General features: G+C 47.5%; 1 pseudogene; it reads left to right on the forward strand.

Moving 5' to 3' along the window:
- The first annotated feature begins 2,329 nt into the window (after positions 1-2,329).
- LOC109438770 (thioredoxin) lies at positions 2,330-2,637 on the forward strand (annotated as a pseudogene).
- The last annotated feature ends 7,062 nt before the right edge of the window (positions 2,638-9,699 follow it).

The following is a 9,699-nucleotide window of genomic DNA, read 5'->3' on the forward strand; positions in this document are numbered from 1 at the left end:
GGGGAACCTGACTTGTAGCATTTGCGTTTCCATGGCGTAAATGTCACGATGGCCATTTCAAGCTACGCCTCACCAGAAATGGAGTTAGGAAAGATGCTCGTTCCAGCATAGATCTGCTTTCCAGCCTTGTGGGAGGAGACGGACAACAAACAAGCAAGCGAGGAAATTAAATTAAATAACAACTGACTGGTTCTATGAAGGAAATAAACAGGGTGATACGACAGAGAGACAGGGACATGACATTTAGGCTAAAACCTATGCATATGACTCTACTTTTCAAAGAGGCCGTAATAGAGTTTTTCAACCCACATGATGCCCTGGTATTTTTCAGAGACTTATTGGAACTGACAAATCCTTCTCGTATCCTCCCTCCAGGGCCATCTCTCTAGGAGCACTGTCATTGAGGACCTGCTACCTGGGGGCTCTGTCCTGCCAGAGACACTGTCGCTTCTCCACAGGACTTGGCAGCTGACGTAGGTTAAACTGATTAAGTCCCCCCCCACCCCCTTGCTCTCATCCGATAATGTCTTCCTCCCTGATGGCCACTGTCTGGGGCTCACAATGGATCCAATCAATAGTGTCACCAATTAGGCTGATGTCAAACGTGGGCAGAGTTGGTTTTTCTTCCTCCACTTTATGTAGCTGTTGGGTCCCAAAAAAACATCTCGTGCGATTTATGTATTTACTAGCACTGGGAAATGTCCCTGTTGGCCTTCTTCTGTTCACATTAATCCAAAATGGAGACTCGGAGAAACAGCAGAAACGCTGGGGTTCTTAGTCTACTGTGAGAGTCAAGGGCATGAGCAGCTGTTCATAGGGACGCTGCACCCGACTATGTGGGTTTCATTCTGGCTCTACCCCTTGCTCACCGTATGAATCGGGGTCATCGTTTCATAGCCCCACGCCTTTATTTTTTTCATCTGCAAAATGGGAGTAATAAAATCCACCTCATAGGACCTGCTGTGAAGATTATATAATACATGCAGACTCCTTGAAAGAACCCTGGACATATTTTGCCCTGTTGTTATTTTCCATTCTTCGGTTTCATTTCTTAAATACCTACTATGTGCCAGGTCCCAAGCTAAGAGCTTTGCTTAGGGGATCTTACTTAAAAGTTCAGTATTTTGCTTATCCTGGATAGTTCTGCATTAACTTTGATTTGTCAAAAATATCACATTAAAATGTCGTTTATTTTGATTGCTGAGTTTTGGGGCACCCCTTAAATTTCGCACCCAAGGCATGTGCCTCACCCGCCTCACCCTCGGCCCCGTAGGTGTACAGGGAATGTGAGTCCTCGTGTTGGTGTCTCTCCCCAGCTGCTGTCTACTCAGAGTTTTATTAATCACACCGAGTTCTGGTATGAAAATAGAATCAGCAGTGAAATTAGAAAACATTCATCTTTGGTTCCCTGCTCCCAATTTGTTGCTAGGAGCTGCAACCAAGGGTGGCTTTGAAGGGACAACCCCTGCTTAAAGAGTCTCCTCTGTTCTGATAGAGGTGGACCTCACACAGAGAGACATTCCTGGGGTAGGAGTGGGGCACAGCCCTCCCTCCACGGGGGTGCACGTGCAAGAGGCTCAGTCATCTCTTTTCCCCTGTCAGTTATAGATGGCATGGGGCCAAAGTCATGGCTAAATTAGGAACATCAGACTTCTTAGGAGGAGAAGCAATGGTCGTAGCCAACAGTGGGGGCTCATTCATTCCTTCGTGCTTTGTTTGGTCCTCCGTAGAATGTAGGTTTTGAAAGAACAGAGACTGGGTCTGTCCTGTTCACCGTGGTAGCCCCAGCCCCCCTGTGACTATCTAGCCAGTGGCATGGAGCAGAAGCTCAGATAGTTCCTGAGCCAGTGTTGAATGAATTCGTTCATCAACAGAAAGTAAAGAGTTAAACAAGGGCTTAGATCATGCAAGGCCACTGAGTGGAGGGCTCAGATGGTCCCTCAACATCCCACCACACACACCTCCTGCCATCTCATCATAGGGTCTTGTGTGGAGAAGGGAATGGAAAGGTGGGAGAGGCCTTGGGAACTGATTAGTAATTAGGACATGTCTAGTCCTTGGGAAAGCCTCCCTCTCTCTGAAGTTTAGTCCAGAACACTGCTTTGATTTCCCCGGTTGGGAAGGTCATCATGCAGCCATTAGACCTAGGATTCTGCCAGGTCTGTGTTCCATCGATATCTAAATTCTTCTGGGGAAATAATCTGTCTTCATTTTTGAGACTCCACGATCTTGGGGCCAGAACCATAAGACAGAATGGGAAGCTTAGTACGGCCCTTGGCATCCACTTCCATCGCTTCTTGCTGTCACTCGTCAGACGTCAGCCACCAAAATGGTGAAGCAGATCAAGAGCAAGCTGGCTTTTGAGGAAGCCTGGAGCAGCGCAGCAAATAAGCTCGTAGTCGTTGACTTCTCAGCCACGCGGTGTGGGCCTTGCAAAGGGATCAAGCCGTTCTTTCATTTCCTGTCTGACAAGTGTTCCAACGTGGTCCTTGAGGTAGATGTGGTAACTGTCAGGATGTGGCTTCAGAGGGTGAAGTCAAATGCATGCCCACCTTCCAGTTTTTTAAAAATGGACACCCGGCGGGTGAATTTTCTGGAGCGAATAAGGAAAACCTTGAATCCACCATCAATGAATGAATCTAATTATGTTTTCTGAAAACATAACCAGCCATTGGCTCTTTAAAACTTGTAATTTTTTTTTTATTTACAAAAAGAAAAAATCAAGTAGAAAATTATGCTCAATTGCCATCTAATTATAAATGAGAATAAAATATTAATGATACTGTTTAAAAAAAAAAAAAAGATTGATGAGGCTGGCCGTTCACACTCTCATGCAGACAGTAGGTGCTCAGCAGATGCTTGGGGAATGTATGCGTTATGAGTTCAGTCATATCCCCACAAAAGACATGTTGAAGCCCTAACTCCCAGTACCTGTAAATGTGACCTTATTTGGAAGTAGGGTCGTTTGGGATGTAATCAGATTAAGATGAGGTCATGAGGGTGGGCCCTAATCCTATATGACTGGTGTCCTTATAAGAAGAGGAAAATTTGGACACAGACGCGCAGGAATAATAATGCCATGAGACGACAGAGGCAGCGATTGGAGGGAGTGATATGTCTACCAGCCAAGGAACACCACTGATTTTCCAGTGATATCAGAAACAAAAAGAAAGGCATGGAATAGATTCTCCCCCAGAGCCTTCAGAAAGCGCATGGCCCTGATTTTCAGAAAGTCCTGGCCTCCAGAGCTGACGTGAGCGGGACGTGGCTGTCAAAGGAGCAGTCTCACACATGTTGGTGTCTTCCCACAATGTCAGACTTTATTAGAATAAAGCCTTGGATCTAGTCCTCTGGACATGGTGTACCGTGGGCAGTAACCACGGCTCTGGCCAGAGGAGTCTTCAATAGTCGGGGTAGAGCGATTTCACACAAGAGGGTCACATAGGGTTGCAAACAAGAGTTAGGCAAGGCAAACAGACTCTCACAAAAGAAGGACGAGAGACCAAGTCCAGTGTTCAGCGAGAGTCCCTCGGTGCTGGGGTGCATAGCATTGGGACTCAAGCTGGGCTGGTGAGACCGTCAGGACGCGAGGTTTCAAGTGCTCTGTCTGGGACCAGTGCAGCTGTCAACTGGTCAGTTGAGGCCCAAGCAATGAGCTGTCAGAGAGCTCTGGTCTTATGCGCGAGACTAGATGCAGTGCCCCCATCTGCGGTCTGATCAAGCTCATCTGTAGTCCAATGAAGCCGTCCAGGTGGTCACACTTCACTCTGTGTCTGGAGTTATCTGCTTAGGGCCTTCACTGGGTATGCCTTTCACGTGACACTCTGGCATGACTGTCACTTTGTGACTGACACAGCTATCAGAATTATTAGAGTCCATTTTGTGTTCATAATTAATGCTCTACATAATAACTCTGAGAGAATGCAGGTCTGTTGTTTTAAGCCACCCAGTCTGTGCTCATTTGTTACAGTAGCCCTGCGAAACTCCTAGAGTGTAGTTATTATTATGTTGTTATGGGTTGCATGTGCAATACACCTTTGCTGCTCCAAATAACACCCACAAATAGTAGGACACAAATATTCACGTCTCCAACTCCCCACTCACTTCGCCCACCACCTCGAGACTTCGATTCCTGACACCAAAGTTAATTTTACCTTTTAACCTGCATGAAGCTATTTTTATTCCAACCGCCTGTCCAGGTTTTGTTGAGCTGCGATTAATGAGGTGGCTGAGGGCTTCCGGAAGGTCTCGACAGAAGTGCATAATTAGTCTCCTGTGTCTGCTCCAAGCAGCAATACACAGAGACAGAGACTCTAGCCTCAGACTAGCTCTCGTCTGCTGTTCCCTATCTTGGGTCGGGGGCCATTTATATCAGCAGCCTCTGGGGTACACACTGAAAGGGGAGACCACTGTCTGGATTCCCTGAAAGGCAACTGCATTTTCAATGGATTTCCAGGGAGATTCTGCTGCTGACAAAAGGACCATGTTATTAAACCCTTAGACACAGAGGTTCCTATGCCTGGGGGGATCTGGGCTCTGGCTACAGCTAATGCACCTATAGAAAGGGGAAGTCTCCCCAGTTTTTCCTCCCTCCCTGTGGTTCTGGAGTGGACACAGGGATAGGCTATTTCTGAGGTGTGACCAGAGTTCCCATCCCAAGTTACATTGGGAGGCTAGGGAGTGTTCAAGGTGAGATGGAGGGAGATGGTAAAAATGGGCAAACGTCAGCAAGACCATCTCCATTCCTGTCCAGCCTCCTTCTGGGAGGTGAGGCCTCTAACCCCAAGACGATGCCTTTGCCCTGTCCTTACAACCATCCAGTAAGACTGCTTTCCAGATCTGGCTGATTCTTTGACCAGATCTCCCAGTATTTGAAGGTGTTTCTAGCAGTTGGGAGGCTGTTTGTTTTGGTGTCATGTCTATATGCTACTGTCTACATAGGGCAGAAGAATCCACTCGGTAAATCCACTCACTTAGCAAATACTTATGGAGGATTTGACAGGACTGTCCAGCTACTGTGGAAGGAGAGTGAAAGATGGACCATGCCCCTGACATACTCGGCTTTTCCATTGTTTGGAAAGAAAGACAATAAGTGTGGCGATATATGAATGGCCTGATTTCGGTGAGTGATAAGGGCTGCAAGAGGGGCTGGGGTCATGGGAGGGACAGTCTAGACAAGCTGGTCAAAAGGGTCTCTCTGGAAAAGTGGCATACAACAGAGACCTGGATAAATTGCGTATGGGGCCCTGGACATACCTAGTTGAAGAGAATTCCAGCACCAGAGAACAACCAGTGTGAGGGCCCTGAGGAGAGAGAATTCGGCATGTTTGCCAACCACCAAGCAGGCCAGTGTGGCTGGTGGGGAGAGAGCAGTAGGAGGTGGGAGTCAAGAAGTGGCAGAGGTCAGACCGGGTTGGAATGTGCACTTCTCCAGGCCACAGACTGTCCTGGACGAGGCGAGGATGCAGGTGGTGGAGAGGTGGCCAAATGCATGGGTTCAGGATGGTTCTTGATTTGACAGGATGACAGGACTCACAGATTGAATGTGGGAGGACAGCGAGGGAAGAGTAAGCAATTATAGTTCCTAGACACTGACAGGACGTTGGAGATATTGAAGAATTACTGATTTCTTAGATGTGGCAATGGTCGTGTGGTTGTGTATTCTTAATCGCCCTTACATTTTAGGGATCCATACCGAAAGCATTATAAATTAAACAATATAATTCGAGGATTCTCTTCAAAATAATGTGGGAGGGGAAGCCTTTGGTGGGGGAGGGGAGATGAAACAAGATTTGCCAAACACGGATCATTGCTGAAGCTGGGGGATGGGTTCGTGGGTTTTCAAAGCACCATTCACTCCTCTGTTGTATATGTTGGAAATTCTCCATTTCTTCTGGGATGCTCAAGCCTGAGGAAGGACCAGGTGTAGGGCAGAAGATGGTCTCCTGTAGCATAAATTCAAATGCTAGCCCCAGACCTGAGACGTCAGAGAAAGGATTCCTGTTTTCAATCCGCGGTGGGTTAAATCCACTGATGTGAAACCGCAGACAGGAAGGGCCGATCGTATTTTGGGGGGAACAAAATCCACCTACAAGTGGACGTGTGCAGTTCAAACCCGTGCTTTTCAAGGGTCAGCTGTATATAGAAACATGTAGGGGGGGAGCTCAGGTTACAGAGCAGGGAGGGGTTTACTATCAGAAGAAGGCTACACAAAGGACTCAGCAAATTTTTCAAGGACAAATAGATATTTGTCTGGTGAACTAAAGGGATGTGTATTCGGACCGCAGGAACACCAACCTCGAAGGCGCAGAGGTGAGAAACGGAGGTGCACAGGTGAGCTGGAGGGGCGGGCACGCCAGCCTGGGGGCCTTGAGTGCCAGGCAGAAGTACCTGCTCTGACCTCTGTAGCACTGGGCCTCCGGGAAAGGGATCTGAGCTGGGCCGGGTCAGGTGGGTGCTGTGTTTGTAGGGAAAGCCCTCTGCCGGTCACGTGTGGAATAAATTAGAGAAGGCGAGTTGTAGGCAAGCAGATAGCCTTAAAACACAGCTTCACGGGACACGGGACTGATGGACAGATGTCAGCCCTGGGGCACGCGGCTTCCCCTCCCTCCCAGGCCACGAGCGCGCGGCGTGGAGTTGCGCTGGCATCATCATTCACCAATCACAGTAGGGCCTGTAACCAGCGATCAAGGTGTCCTGTCCAGGTAAGGAAGCACTTTTTGCTGGACACCGACAGTCGCCATAGGCTGCTGGGGCAACCTCCAGGTGCATCTGATACAATAAATAGAGAATACAGGTTTGGAACGGCGCACAAAGGCGAGCAGTGGGCGCGGTGGGGGGGTGGCTGTCAGGCTGTGCCTTCCCAGGAAGAATTCTTGCTCCCCACCCACATTTAACCAGCCCTCCTGACTATTCTGCGCCTAACCAGCAGCACTTCCAAGAACGGTCTGTGATTCAGGGAGGGGCTCCCAACCCTCCTTGTAGCAGCTGTGAAAATGGAGGCCCAGTTGCTCATTTAGGTGGTGATGTGTCATCCGAGGTCGTGGAAAATGCCACATGTAGCTATTTGGCACAGAGGCCTCGAAGAAAAGCCAAGATGGAGAAGTGTCAGGCAGTGATTTTTTCCGGGAGAGGCATTGTCGGTGGGAAGCTTTGCTCTGCCCTGAGACACGCTAACTTCATGAAGTCATATCTGGTGGCCCTCGGGGTGCGGGGGTGGGGGTTCTTGCTTGGAGCCACCAGTTGAGAGGGTGCATAGGGAGGGGCCCACAAGGATTAGACTGGCAGTGTCCTATGTTATGGGCCTGGATAAAGGGAGGAAGGAGCGGGTGCCAGGGAGTAACAGTCATCCTGGGAATGGCGACAATACTGCTCTGTTATAACACCTTCCATGAGTCCAGTGCAATGCTTACTGGTGCCAGATACCCGGACAAACACTTTACACAAACCCTCTGTCTTGGTGTGTTCAGCTGCCGTGACAAAGTTCCACAGACTGAGTGGCTTAAACAACAGAAATGTATTGTCTCACAGTTCTGGAAGCCAGAAGTCCAAGATTAAGAGGGGAGGAGGGTTGGTTTCTTCTAAGGAGTGCGAGGGAAGGATGTGTCCCAGGCCTCTCTCCTTGGCTTGCAGATGGCCGTCTTCTCCCTGTGTCTTCACATCGTCTTCCCTCTGTGTCTCCTCTTTTTAGAAGGACACAGTCATGCTCGATTAGGGCCCACCCACATGACCGCATATTAATTTGACTCCCTCTGTAAGACCTTATTCCAAATAAGACCACACTCTGAGGTCCTGGGGATTAGGGCTTCAACATAGGAATTTGAGAGGACACAATTCAGCACATAATGTCCTCTTATTTCATCCTTACAATGATGGCAAGAGGAACCGCTTATCAGAGTCATTTCAAGATACGTAAATGGAGGCTCAGAGAGGTTGTGATGCTGGCCTGAAATCACGCCAGTCTCACTTCCCTGCTTTATTTTTTCTCTATGTACATAGTACATATGCTACTTGTCTATTTTATCATATGCTGCACACACACACACACACACACACACACACACACACACACACAAGAATTCAAGCCCCATGAAAGGAGAGGTTTTATCCATTTTGTTCACTGATGTGTCTCTCACACCTTGCACAGAGTCTGGCTCATAGAAGGAGTTCAGTAAATAAATATTTGTAGAATACAGACATCACACTTAAAGACCAACCTCCTCACCAATGACAATTTGACATTTTCCTCCCACCTCAGCTGCATTCCTCACCGTGTCCACAGTCACGGGCCCCTCAATACTTCTCAAACACACCAAGAGCGTGCTGACCTCAGGGCCTTTGCACCTGCTGCCTAAACATTCTCTTCCCCTGGTATCCTCATGGCTTATTTGCTCCCTTCATTCAGGCCTCTAGTCAAAATCATCTTGTCAGAGAAGTGCTTCCTGACCCCCATATCTAAATAGCCTCCCACCCACCTCACTTCTTCCCCTTTCCTGTTTTATGTTCCATTCTAACACTTACCTTTCCCTAACCTTATGTCATATACTTAATATGTTTGTTTACCATGTCTCCCCTTTCATTCTGTACTGGAGATACTAAAGTAATAAGCTTGCAGAATTTCTCATAATAAAGTGTAAGATGCCAAGACTCCAGAACACCCCAGATAGGGCTTCTGACCTTACCATCACTTCCGTAAATGACATCAGGGAACAGAGTGTCTGAGCTTTGCTGCACCAGCCTCTCCTGGGCACTGTTTGACCCACCCCATTTGACAGATTAAGTCAGCATGGTCACATGGAAAGTGATCCAGTGCCTTTTTGGCTACTTCTGCAAGATTGCCCAAGGGCCTCTGGCAGCCGCAGTTCAGCCCCAGCCATGCTGAAATGCGAGCACAACATTGCTAGATCTTTTGGTTTGTTTTTTAAAAAGAAGTTGTCTGGAGTTTTAGGTAGAAGTTCCTAGTTTTTAAGGCAGAGACTATACCCTGGATAGCACCAAACAGCTGGAGCTGAGAGCTGCTACAGCCCACTATGAAAAGGACGTGAACTCTTCAGTTTAACACAAACCTCACCCAGAATGTTTTGCATATTTGCCTTACCTGTCTGGCCTCTGACACTATTTGGCTTTTCAGCTCCTGGTTCAAGGATCTTAGTCAATGCTAAGCTATACATTAGTAGCAGTATAAAGTGGCAGCCACCAAAAAATTAAAAATTAAAATATTTAAAGACTTATGTTATCTAAGGTTGTATCAACAGAGGTACATTGCTCAGAAGAAAGGAGGTGATAGTTCAAGTCTGGTTCCCTGGGTGCTCTCTCACGCCTAGAGTGAAGGCCACTATTTTTAAAGCAATAAAGATTATTGGAAGTTGTTTGTAGGAAAGCAGACAGAAAGGTTGAAGAACTGTCTTTACTTTTTTACCTCCAAAAAAAAAAAAAAAAACCGCTAGGATATCAGCACTGTATTCAAATGTCTGAGAAGCACTCATGTAGAAGAGAGACACGATCTATTCTGTGGGGCTAGTAGGGAGTACAGTTAGATCTAATAGATGGGAGATACCGAGACATACATTTCACATCAGCATTTAAAATGTGAATTTTCTCATTGTCAGAGCCAAACTGGAATTCAGTGAGGAGTGACTTCCCTGTCGCTGGCAGTATTCAAACTGAGGTTGGACAACATTTAGTGGGCTATTGTAGAGA

Source organism: Rhinolophus sinicus, linkage group LG18 (assembly GCF_036562045.2).
Source record: "Rhinolophus sinicus isolate RSC01 linkage group LG18, ASM3656204v1, whole genome shotgun sequence".
Lineage (NCBI taxonomy): Eukaryota > Metazoa > Chordata > Mammalia > Chiroptera > Rhinolophidae > Rhinolophus > Rhinolophus sinicus.